The sequence below is a fragment of the Coturnix japonica genome, chromosome 14 (genome assembly GCF_001577835.2).
Source record: "Coturnix japonica isolate 7356 chromosome 14, Coturnix japonica 2.1, whole genome shotgun sequence".
Lineage (NCBI taxonomy): Eukaryota > Metazoa > Chordata > Aves > Galliformes > Phasianidae > Coturnix > Coturnix japonica.
Window position 1 is genome coordinate 2,128,485 of NC_029529.1, and position 13,222 is coordinate 2,141,706.

A 13,222-nucleotide genomic window follows, 5' to 3' on the forward strand; every position below is an offset into this window, starting at 1 on the left:
GGGGCTCAGAAAGATTTTACAGCATCCCTATAGGTGAGGAGAGTGGTGCCCATGGCCCGTGCCACCTGTGCACCTTGGCACTTGAAGCTGTAGTATTTTTGGAGTGGGTTTGCTGCCCTGTGCATGGGGCAGGGTCTGATAAAGCTGTTGCAATTGTCCAACATTGACTTCAGTGGGGACAGACCCAGCTCTCCCTGGAGAAATGCCCAGGTTTCATAGCAAAGGCAGTCAGTGACACTCTGATGCGCTCTCCCCCTGCCCTTCCTACCGAGCTGTTCAGTGCTGAGCGACATGAGCTTCACCTTTAGGGCTGAGTGGGATCAGCAGCCCTGCCAGCCTGGATAGCAAGATACCATGTTTAGGCACTGAGCAAGGGCTCCTGCATACCAGCACAGCCTGCTATTTTGCTGGGTTAGATGCAGTTGTTCCCCACTCCCCACCCCAGTGGGGTGATGGAGTTGCTGCAAGTCACAGATATCTTCTGCCCTGTGGTTAGAGCTATTAAAAATGGGCCGTGCTTTGTCAGTAATGCTTAGTTCATCCGGCTGAGTAACTGTGAAAGTACCAGTGCAGCTTAGGGTATCCCGTGCTGAAACGTGTTGTAAATGCAAGGAATATGCCGTGGGTTCAATCTCCAGAGCCCCATGCATGGTGTGCATTTATCCTCAACAGTGTGGGTGTAAAACCTTTCTTTTCTGACTCAAATCAAAGCCAGTCACAGGGATTCTGTGGAGACCATCCAGGATGTAACTCAGCCATGCTAAGTACCATAAAACTGTGATATTATTCTTCATTGTTTGTAGCTTGGAAGCCTGCAGAGGCCTAGCTTGGAGCAGTCCATTTTATTAAGCCCCATCCAAACACCATCCAAACACAGTGAGATAGCTGTTCCTCCCAAGAATTCAAAGTCTCAAAGTGCAGGCCGCTCCGTTTGTGTTCTGGTATCCATGCAACCTTGTTGCTTCTACAACATTACACATTTGTCCTGTGAGGTTCCCTCCCTTACAATAAAAACTCACGAGAGTGATGCACGCGCTCTCAGCACTGCACACACCAGAGGCTGCAGGACCCGGCCATGCCCAAAGGACACAGGAGGTCTGAAGGCTGCCCGAGTGGAATTGCTGATTTATTTTGAACTGCAGATGTTTGCAATGGCTGGGAAGTTTCCTAATTGAATATCTGACCCTTTTTTCTTTGTCAGAGAAACCCAGTTAATAGAGGGGAAGGAGAGGAGCAAATGGAAAGCGTGACTTTCCTTAAAAAGAAAAAGAAGAAAACAGGCAAAAAAGAAACTGTGCTGCAGAGTTCTGTACAATTTTTCTTTTCATTTTTTTCTTTTCATTTTTTTTTTTTCTTTCATCTTCTAAAAATACAGCATCCTTGTCCTCACATGGTCTCGGAGGCTGCAGACAGTTGGAAGGGCCGTGCATGAAATCTCCTGCTCTCTGCAGTGTCACCCGAAGCCCACCCTCTCTGAGCACCTCCATCCTCTCAAGGCACTGTGCTATCACAGACCCACTGGCCGTGGTGAGCAGAGCAGAGCAAGCAGGCCAAGCAGAAGCATGCAGTGCTCAGCAGAACTGCCCACGGAACTCAGTGCTCTGCAGTGCTCACCCTCAATGTTTCATGCTTATGCAGTGTCTCACTAAGAGCTGTGGGAGCTCTGTAGCCACGAGGCACATGGTTGGACACACAGAGGGATGTGGTGAAGGCCAGCAGCCCGTCTTGTGACCAGGGCAGGTTGTGGATGAGCTGATGGGAGCAGCTGCTTCCTAACCCAACTGATCTCTCACCTGCAGGCAGGTTTTGGTAACACCCTGCTGCTCTTCAGGAGCAGTAGAGATCTCCCAAGCACACAGTGGTCACATTGCTTGGCTGTGCCACTTGTGGACGTCTTAACTTGGTCAGTGACCTGCTAGCCACTGTTCCATGTACAAGGAGCATGTTCTTGCACATGCTATGGTGCTGGGCTACCAAGGGGACATGTGTCCCATTTACACCAAAAGTGAATTTCTCAGTTCTCACCAAAATCGAAGTGCAGAGTCGTCTTCTCCATCCTACTGAATGTAGCACTAGTTTGCCTTCCAGCATCAATTTGTGGTGCCCAGCAGCAGAGATGCAGAACACCTTCCTTGGAAACCAGTGAGAAAGGCTCTGTTAAACCAAGCGTGGGCAATGGCCCTTTAAGCATTGTCTGTTTAACTGCAGCACGATCTCTCCTGCACTCGAGTGCTTTCCATAAACAGCAAGTCATCCTGGAAGGGGAGGGAGAGGATGATAAATAATCCTGTTATTCATGCGACTGCGTTCTTTCATGAAACTGGGAAAAGGCAAAATAAAGTGGCGACTGTGAGGCTGAGAATGAAATCCAAGGCGGTGGGTTGTGTCGCTGCAGTTATTTTGGGCTAAAAGAAAATCTGAGAAGAGAAAGGTGAGCAGGAAAGGTTTTAAATTCCAAGAAGCAGGCAAGGAGATGAGGGATAAAAGAACAGCTTTTTCTGCATCCCTGCTTTGTGTCTATGATAATACCTAGGGCCGGCTGCAGCCCTGCTGCCCGCCTCTGCAGGGAGCAGGAGATGCTGGAGCTCCAGCAAGGGGGGGTCAGGGATGGGCAGAACCCAGGGAGAAAATCCCATGGAGCATCAGGGAAAGAGAGCAGAAACCTGTTTGCTGAGGGCCCTGAGGAATGGGCCATAGTGATCTGAGAGAGCTAATGTTCACTCTATCCAGCTTCGTCCTTTGTGCAGTTCTGCCCCTGCCCTGCCCTGCATCTCACTGTGCCCTGAGCTGGCAGCGCAGATCCCAGGCCTCCCTCCAGCCTCCTGCAGAGCCCTCACAGACAGCTGTGGGGCGGTGACATCTGAAGTCACAGCAGCTGTTTGCTGGCTGTGTGTGAGTCAGAGCCCCATGTCCCTGCAATGCCCCTTGGAAGCAGCCTCATGACACTGCTGCATCTCCAGGTACCAGCCTGGTGCTGTGCGAGAGATTGCGTGCTGGGAGAGCACACCAGTGCTTCTCAGGCTTCACACGTCCATGACAGTGGTGTGGTTTCAGGACTGGGACAAGGCTGGTTGTGTGGCAGACATCTTCAAAATGTGTCTCTTAGCCATGTGGCATCAGCCCAATTCCTTATGAAAGCTTCCACCATTGTAAACAAGAAGGACTGAGAGTGTAGGCATTGTGGAGAGAGAAAATTCCTCCCCATGTCCTACATATTTTCATATGGGGGTTAAAAAGAAAAGGAGAACAATGTTTAAGACGTCAGCTTCTCTGCTATCGTAAACGGGGCCGGCTCCATTTAACTCCAGGCTGATGTGTCTGTTACACCATCACTGTGCAAAGCTCCCGGCAAGGCAAATGGGAATCACACATGGTGTGATGAGAAGGCTGCAGATACCTTTTGTAAGTACCGCAGAATCACATGAGCCACATGTATCTTTCCTGAGCTGCTCTGCCAAACCAGCAGGTGTTTTTTACATCAGGGCCTATATTAACACGCTCCTACGTATGTCTGGCGCATCTGCTGCGTTAATGATCCTTCGGTGCGTAATGGCTGGGAGAGTTTGTGAAGTTAAATGCCACGGGCAAGAGCCCAGCCATGGTGCATACAGTCAAATTGCTCGCACAGTTTCTGTTAGTATCACATGGCTTACTTCTCTTGCTCCTTCACTATAACTTCTTTCTTTCCTCCTCTCACTGCATTTTTCCCCTTGTTTCTGCCCATTCTTTCTCTGTTTGCTGTTTCCAGATCTCCCCAGCCTCTTTGTTTCTTCCCTCTTCTGCCACAGCTTTCCCCTCTCCCTTCAGCTGCAGCAGTGCTGGAGCAGATGGGGGCTGTGGGCAGTCCCCCAGCAGTGGGGTGTTCCCCTGGTGCCCTGATGGGGAGGACATGCCACCACTCCCACACCAGCTGCAACTCCTGACAACTGTGAAAGCAAAGAAGTGGTAGAATTTCCCAAGGGTGTCCAAAAGTTGCGTAAGTTCAGCTCCTGTTGGAGTGGGAGCTGGGAGCGTTACTGCATCAGAAGGATTTCAGAAATAGTCTTCTACCCTCCTTTGTTTGAAATTAAGATGTCAGCATTCAAACACCCATGCCAGTGTTGTATCTGTTTCCATTGCTCATGCTTTTAGTCTTGTAGCTGTTGCCGTGGCCCTTCGTGGAGGTCTCACCCTTGGTCACTTGGCCTACGGTTTAGTTTTCTGCCATGCTCCGACAGCAGCGGCGCACACCAAAGCACAACAGCTGGTGGATCTCTTATTCATGGCTTAATCACTTCCCCCTGGAGGTGTGCGGTGTGCTGTGTGGTCTTACTCAGTGCTGGCTGTCTGAGGGATGCCGGGGCAGGGTCAAGCACAGCCCAGGTTCAGCCCAGCACTGAGCCCTATGACTAATGCCGAGCCTGGAGGGCTCTGTTGACGTCACCAGGATGGACCTGCTTCTTTTCCTGGCGTTCAGCAAGCACTTCATCTTTTGGAGCCTGCACTACCACACCCTTCCCATCGCACGCTCACCCCAGCATCACGCTGCCCACTGGGTTTCCACACATTTCTGACTTTCCCCAGGCCACTCTGATCTCATAACCACATCTTCCCTGTGTCTCTGGTCCCACCCTCCACAGTCGCTGGCTGTGGCACTGATGCTTCCCCATCCACTTGGAATTCCCCTGCAGCCCCTGAGCCACCCATAACTGTCATCAAAGGCTTTTCACTGGAAGAGACGCTCCGAGTTGCCTCATGTTTCTTCTCTTGGTAGTTGTGTAACCCAAACTGGCTGTCGATTTAATTGGAAATGCCATTACTGCAGAGCAGGGCCTCAACATTCACAGCATTTGAGCGAGATAAAATAGTGATAGGGAGCCAGATGGCTCAAGAGACTGGGAATCAGCTATGGAGTCTTTAACTTCTACATCACTGCTTCAAAATGCAGCTCTGATCCACTTTGTGGTTGCAGTCCAATTTCCAGCACATGACTGGTCATGCCAGAAAACCTTCCCCCACTGAATAGCCCCAGTCTGGCTTGAGACCTGCAGTGTGTGTGGGCACCTTGGCCTGTCCAAGTGGGCTGCACAAGGCCTGTATGGTGACAGCAGACATGCCTGCATGTGGCTGGTGTGCAGAGTCATTCAGATTGCAGGAAATGTATTTCCTTCCCTCCCAAATGGCTTTCAAGCCATTTTACGAACAACCTATCAGCCTGGTCACACCAGGACTGTAACTCATGCACCCAGCAGAAGGTTTCTCGGGGCTGACTCTGGGCCAAGGGAGCCGCACCAAGAGCAAGAAGTAAGACAGTGGCATCTGGGGTGTCCCTGGCATGAAACAGATTGAGAACAAAATTTGGCCATGCTTGTAGGAGCCAAAACCATGCCAGGCTAAGCAGTGATAGTTCATTATCATGATTATTTTCTAATCTAGCTGGCCAGCAGGGACAGGGAGGTGATTGCCCCTCTCTACTCTGCTTTTGTGAGGCCCCATCTGGAGTACTGTGTCTGGGTGTGGAGCCCTCAGTACAATAAGCACTGAGAGGTGTTGGAGAGGGTCCGGAGGAGAGCCATGAAGATGATCAGGGGGCTGGAGCACCTGCCCTATGAAGACAGACAGAGGGAGCTGGGCTTGTTCAGCCTGGAGAAAAGAAGGCTGTGGGGCAGTCTAATTGCAACCTTTCAGTACCTGAAGGGAGTCTATAAGCAGGAGGGAAGTCAACTCTTTGAAAGGGAAGATAACAGCAGGACAAGGGGAAATGGTTTTAAGTTGAAGAAGGGAAGATTTAGGTTGGATGTTAGGGGGAAGTTCTTTACTATGAGAGTGGTGAGGTGTTGGAATGGGATGCCCAGAGAGGCTGTGGATGTCCCATTCCTGGAGGTGTTCAAGGCCAGGTTGAATGGGCCCTGGGCAACCTGGTCTAGTAAATGGGGAGGTTGGTGGCCCTGCCTGGCCTGGTTGGAGATTCATGATCCTTGAGGTTCCTTCTAACATGGGCCGTTCTGTGGTTCTGTGAATCCAGCCTTGCAGGTTTCCTTTACCAAAGCCATGACTTAAGCTGCTCTCTCCCAAGCTTCACTTGCCCCATCTGGAAAGCTGCCCAGACGTTCCCTCCCCAGATTTAGGGCCAAGACCCAAACAGCAGAGTCAGGCTCATTTCTTGGGTTGTGCCCCTGGGCTCCCTGCAGGAACCCTTCATGTCTTCCCCCTTGTTTTGGCTGCAGACTGTCCCCAGTTCCCCGGGTACCTCTGGCTGGTGGCTGTGTGTTGCCAGTGCTGCCCCAGCACCCGGCCCACCCCACGCCCATGGCCCTGGGGCTCTGCTTCATCCCATGAGCAGTTGTTTGGTTTATGTTCGCCTATCAGGCTGTGACCTTGAACTGGCTTCTCCCTTTAAATTCCTCCCACTTGGCTCTGCCCACTCTGTCCACAAAGCCTCGCAAAGAAATGCAACTTGGAAGAAAAAAGATATCCAAGAAGAAAAAAAAAAAAAATAAAGCTTCTACAACAAAATGTCCTTCCCTCTGCCGGCAGCACTGCCTGGCTGTGGTGCTCAGTGCTCCCCCCATTTGGATGCAGGGTCTGTGCACCTCTTGGCTCTGCATCAGCAGCAGCCACTGCACAGCCAGGCACTGAGCACCCACACAGTGTCCCCATCCACTGGGCTCATCCCAGCTCTGAGGGCTGCCCAGTGCCACCACACTCCTGCAAAAATGTGCTTGCATCCCACATCGCTCTTGTGTCACTTATCTGCCTTGTATCCCACAGCACTCCTATGGCATCTGCATTTATCCTTGTGTATCCTTGTGTCCTACATCTGTCAGCAGCTGCATTTACCCAGTGCTGCACCCTGTGCTGAGCTCATGAGTGGCCCCGCGGTATTCTTCTCCACTGTAAAGAGGCAAAGAACCCCCATCCAGTCTGATTTGATAGATAGATAGAAAGACAGATAGATAGATAGACAGACAGATAGATAGATAGGGTTGTCCATGCAGAGTGGCAGTTCCATGTGTGTGGATAGCTTTGTATTTGCCCTTGTGATTTCATGCCAAAAACATTTGCAAGTTCAGCTTGCTGCTTGATTCCTCTCCCATTCTCCCCAGCTACTCCCGGGCCCCAGTGAACTCACCCCATGTTTGTCCCAGCTTCATCTCCCCTTTCCCTCCCTCCTTAATGGTCAGATTTTGGCTGCAGGCTCCAGGCAAGACTTTCAGGACAATCAAAACAAACGATGCCATACGCAGAGCTGTTCTTGCTCTTCCCCTCAGCCTCTATTTTCAGCAGCTACTTTGGGATGATAAATAATTTACAGTGAGGCTTGGCACAGCAATGGTTAAAGGTACAAAGCCGTGCTGACGCAGGAGCCTTCTGGACAGAAGCGGTTTTATAAAGTCCCATAAAGTGCTATTTTTTTCTTTAGGAAAGGAGTGGATTTTTATTTTTAATTTTTTTAACTGTTGTGAGAAGAGGAATGTTTCTTTTTTAGCCAATTCCACATACTTTTTGTTATAGGAGAAGATGCGGTCTGAGGGTTTTAGCAGAGGCTAAAACAGGGGAGAACTGGATCTATTTTGGTGGCGTATCAAGTGGGTAGGAAACAATCAGAAGCGCTGCATTACAGACCAGCCCTGCTCTGCAGACAGCCCTCCCCTACCTGCGCACTGCTTGCGGGGCTGCACTGCTGGGGGTCAGCACGCAGATTCCATCCAGTTTCCCCATTTGGCTGAAATCCATTCCTTTAATCCTGCCCCCTTGGGAACTGAGGTTTCGTGTGCTATTGTTTTTGTGTTGAAACAAGGCATTTTGATCACAGAGGTTACTTTCAGGAGCCACGGAGCTCTTCATGTCACAGTCACCATCCTCTCTGCCCGGTGAGAGGCAATGCTGGTTTTTGGGATGCATGGTGCTACAGACACAATGAAGGCAGTGAAGCATTGTCAGAAGATACCCAAATAGGTGGAGGTGCCCCAAGGTCAGGCGATGGGATCTGAGCATGTGATGGAGCTGTGGGTGTTCCACAGGGATGGGGACAGATGCCCTTTAAAGATTCAACTGGAACAGTTCTATGACTTTGCAACACAGCGGATGGTTGAATTAGAGAATCATCAAGGTAAGAAAAGACCTCTCAGATCACCAAGGGCAGCCCCAACCCATCCCCATCACACCCACAAGTCTGCATCCCTCAGTGCCGCACCTGCCCTTCTCAGCAGCCATAGGAAATATCTCCCCTTTTGGTGGCTACTGGGAATGAAGCACTGATTGTCACCGAGGAGCAGCTCGCAATTTGCACTGAAAACTTTTGCACCAAATGGAGATTTTCTGACAAACGACTCAGGCAGAATGACCTTTTGGACTGCAAAGAAACTGCAATGAACGTGGGTTTTTTTTGACGAGGATTTTCGTATGACATTATGAGTCCTGATGGGAGATTAGCGAGAGCGGCTCATTATCGATGTGCGGAGCATCGCAGAGGAAGGCTTGGAGCTTTGAGAGATCTTCAAAACAACCACCTGATGCCAATAAGCAATTTGAGATACAAATAGAGCCAAAAAGCAGAAACCGTAGGCTCAAGTCAGCACTGATGTAACTCCTTATTCCACCAAGACTGAAATTGCCTTAGGAAAGTCAAGCTGGGGAGAGGATTAACTTCTAAGAAACTCAGACTGAACGAATTATGGCAATTAATTGGTGGGGTCAGCAACGAAATCATCGCAGAGGAAAAGAGGATTCATTGCTGAGGGGCAAGGTGGTGAGGCAGGGGTTGGTGAATGACCTTTCCAGCCACCAAAGCAGACCAAATATGCCTTGTCACTGCCTGCTGCTTTTCAGTGTGTGTGCATGTAACGTTTGGAAAACAAGGCCCTGTCTGTCTCTGCTGAAACAGAAGCAACAAAATAATGCTGCTTGTTAGGGAAATGCCAAAACATGGAAAGATAATTGAAACATTCAGGCTGTGGATAAAGGCAATAAGTCCTGACAGCGCAGTGCTATCTCAGGTGGGAGTTACCTGCTGGCCCAGCTCTGGCCACTGCCCCAATCCCTGGTCTGACTTTATCTGCAGTGCTTTGCCCAAGGCCATGACCCCATGTGGTGCAGAAAGGGATGTGCTTGTTGAAGCAGGGAGATCTGCATCCCTCCTGCTGCCTTCTGTCCTTCCTGGAGCAGTTTTGTGCTCTGTGCAGGTGCAGGGAGGTGACTGCAGGTGAAATGGAGCCCATTGGTTGCACGCATGAGGACGCTGCCATAGGCACGGTGCAGTGCTGCTCCTGCACATGCAGCTCACACAGTGCTTCCAGTGCTTGTTGGTGCCTGGGAATCCCCAGTGACTCTGAAATTGTCTTCACATGAATACATTTAGAATGAGGGAACCCCAGAACTCAGCTACATGGTTGGTGATATAAAAGAAGACACAGATTTTCCTTCTAGTTTTATGTGTCATTGAAACTTGAGCAATAGAGGGGGAAACCTGGGGGAAAAAAAATAAGAAGAAGAAAAAAAAGAAACAAGCCTGCAAACAAAATTAGGATCCCTGAGTCTTCTGCTTATTACATGGCAATTGAGGTATGCGATGCTGCAGAGCTGCTGGCAGGTGGCCTAGCCCTGCTCTCACAGGAGCCCATGAGGAGCTATGGGAGTCCAAAGGGAATCTGTGAGTTCTGCTGAGGGAATCGCCCCGTTCCTCCCTCAATGCAGCCTGGGACAGGACCTGCTTTTTGCATGGTGCAGGTTCAGGTCCTGACACACAGCACTGCAACTTGAGGCCTTCAGGCATCGCTGTGAAACCCCTCAGCTTGCTGTGTGAGTGCTGCCCTGCTCGGAATTACCTCTCTTTGGCAGAATGCAGCCATTTCTTTTTCTCTGCCATTGCAGTTGTTCTGCAAGTGAGAACTCAGAGTGGAGCAGCTCGCAGGGCACAGCAGTGCCTCTACCTTCGGGTGGACGTGTGGATCAGATGGCACCGGATGGTTTCAGCATGAATCACACTGCCTCTGGAACCAACATTCCCATAACCTAAATCTATCATAAAGAACATAAACCACATCAGACGCCTGTTCTCGGATACTAATTTGCTAAGACTTTGGAAATCTCTTATATTAAACAGATCATCTCTTTACAGGAGAAGCTGCCCTCATTACACAAAGGGAGGAAAGGGACCATCTTCCATCAGAGAAGGCTGTTTAAGTTTTCCCAGCTTCCTAAAAACCATTGTCTTGTAAACTGAGCATTCCTCCACTGCCCCGTAGACACAACAGTCCCTGTCCTGGCGCAGTGCAGGCCAGCTGCGGGCTGCCAGAGCCCTGACTGCGGGCACAGCATCCTAAGGGGCCACAGCCCTGCGTTTGGGATGTCCCTGACACACTGCTGTGTCAGAGCACAGGGCTGCAGGGTGCTGCCAGAAATGGGCCTGCCTGGGTATTTGAGGTTTTCTAATGATCCAACTGCAAATAGCAGCCTCTAACACAACGTCACATCGTCCAGGGAAGATCTGCCTTCATGTGATGATAATCCCAGGCAGTTGTGTTCAGCACCAGCAGCTGTGATTCCCACCAGTGGATGAGGCACAGGTCCCTGTTTGTGTCCACGCTCTGTGCTGCATGCAGCCACCCAGCTTTATACCCACACACTGCAGAAGGTGCTTCTTCCCAAAGGCACTGCATTACCAAAGGCACCAAGTCACGGAGCAAAACCATTGTTGCAAATATCATTTGAAGTTAATCTTAATAAAATCCGCGGTAAATATTTATACGCACTACAAAAGTGGCTGGATGTGTTTACAGTTTGACATTGTTGGAGAGAGGATTCCATGTAGATTAGTCAGCTAATCTGCTGTAATCTGCTTAAAAAGCATCGAAAGGGGTTTCTTTCACTCAATCGTGTTAGCTCTATGCACACAGTGACTTCAGATACAGAATGGACTCAGACACAGAGGACATTTACCCTCAGGCACTGCTTGCAGTACAGTCACATCTCCTCCTTCCCCCAGAGCTGTGCTGAGGGGCCTGAATGCAACTGGAACGTGTTGGGCTCGTCTGTGCCACATCCTTACTGTGGTGTTTGAGCAGCACTGCTGAGGATACGCTTCTCTTTGGGGAGGCAACTGTGAGGGGTTTGCACAGAAATGGGCTTTCCTGAGTCAATAGTTTTGGTGGTGGAGGTCCCTGTGCACTGGTGTCATTGGGGAGAACACACTGCTGGTTTTCTTCATGTTTCTGAATGCTGGAATGGATAGAAGTCTCTTCCTATTCTTTACCCACCTCTCAACTTTGCCCACAAGGAAATGGCAGCTCACAGCGCAACGAGGCTTTTGGTTCTCAGCACAGTTCCAGCAGCTCTCTGGCTGCCCAGGGCCCCATGTTCCCCATGGGCAGGGCTGTAGGTCTCTGGCTTGGGCCTTCACCAGCCCTGCTTGCTGCTTACAGGCCCCAGATCCTGCACCTCCATTTTCTCCTGACCACATCCCTCGGTTGTCAGCGGATCATTTCAGTGTGGGTCCCTCTGAATAAAACATTCATTTGCAGTCCTTCCCCCCCGCCCTCAGCGAGGCCTTCCCGAGCTGAATGCAGTGGCTCAGCTCCAGCGCGCACAGCTGCCGTCACTGCTGCAATTCTTTTGCCTTGAGAAAAAGCATATACAATTTAATATGCTCCTGGCACAACAGCTTTTCTGTAGCGGAGGAGGAGGGTTTGTTTATGGCTATTTTGATAGGGCGGCTTTCATCCGGACACAGGTTGTGCCGCATCTCCCGCCTGCACAAGGCTGCCTTTGTGGGTGCTCGCCTCATGGGCGGCCCCGGGACCTTCTGCCCCGGAAGGCGGCTGCAAAAGCCCTGCTTGCTTCGGTCTGCATTTCTCTTACTTCTCTAAAAGCTAAACCCCAGGCTGAACATCAGAACAAAAGGCAATAGTAGAGGGTGTGATGTGTGATGGTGCATGGGATTCACAGTTCCTGCTGCCATCACTGTGTTAGCCTGAGGGTGATGCGTGGCCCAGCACCGCAGGGCTCAGGGAGCACCTCCAGGTGGGAGAGTCCCAACCCAAGAGCCCACAGTCTGCAAACGCAGCTGCACAGCTCTGGCAAATTGCTTGAGCTGCCCCTGGATGGGAAGGAGAAACGGCCCATAGTGTTTCTCAGCTGTTAACGTCTGTTCTCTCTCTCTGCCACAGTGGAAATAAATGGTGGGAGGGCTCAGCCTGCACTAATTCATGGCCGTGCTTGAGCTGAGGCCTCTGCTACTCTGTGCGCATAACAAAACTGTGAAAGTGAGAGCCGCCAGAAACACGGCCCATCATCAGATTATCTTAAACACATGGTAACGAAACAGAGTCACTCTGTAGCGTACAAATTCCACACATGTGGAGGAATGTAAAGCAGCTATTGTGCCCCCACTTTGCGGATCCATTTCACTGTTTTTCCAGTTTATCTGGAAAATACATACTGCATGGTACTGTACGTCGTATTTCACTGCTATGCACCATGATGTCTTCTAATTGAACAATCGCCATGCTTGTAGTCTAAGGGCGATACAAAAGTGCTTTCAAACAATAACAATGCATTGTCTGTATAAAGAGGATAGGGAGTAGCCGCTTCCCAGAAAGGCTTGATTTCCCCAGAGCCAGCAGTATGAACATCCAGAGAGCCAGGAACTGCAGGCAGCGCTGAGATCGTCCCTCATCATCAGCCTGCATGCCCAACAGGCAGCTCTGACCGAGCCAGGCGCAGGCTGGCAGCACTCACCCAGCAATCCCACCACAAGGGGCTTGGCCAAGGGGCACTTCCTTGGCAAATAGAGCCTTTGGGATGTGACCTTGAGACGTGAAGGGAGGGAGCACCGCTGGAGCAGCGCAGCTACCAGAGATCACGCAGGAGTGCAGCATCTGCCAATTCACTCAGCGCTGCTGGCCGGCAGAGCAGCATGGCACGCCGCTGTTCCATGTTTGGAGACAGTTTATACTGGAATAGGAGCAGTCTTTTTTGGTAAAATGATTATTTTTCTTTTTCCTCCAAGAGAATTCACGACTCCTTAAAGAGAACTCCTCACGCTTTCACAAGGGCTGGACAGCGGGAGTGTTGCAGCTTGGCTGTGTGCAGCAGATTCTCTGTGCTACTATTGCAGAGGGCAGCATGAAAACAAGGATTAAAACAGGGCCAGGAGGGGCAGGAGCCCTCAGAGCAACAACAGTCACCAGTGCACCCTGAGATCGGACCGGGTAAACCCAGTGAGACATTCACACTCTACTTT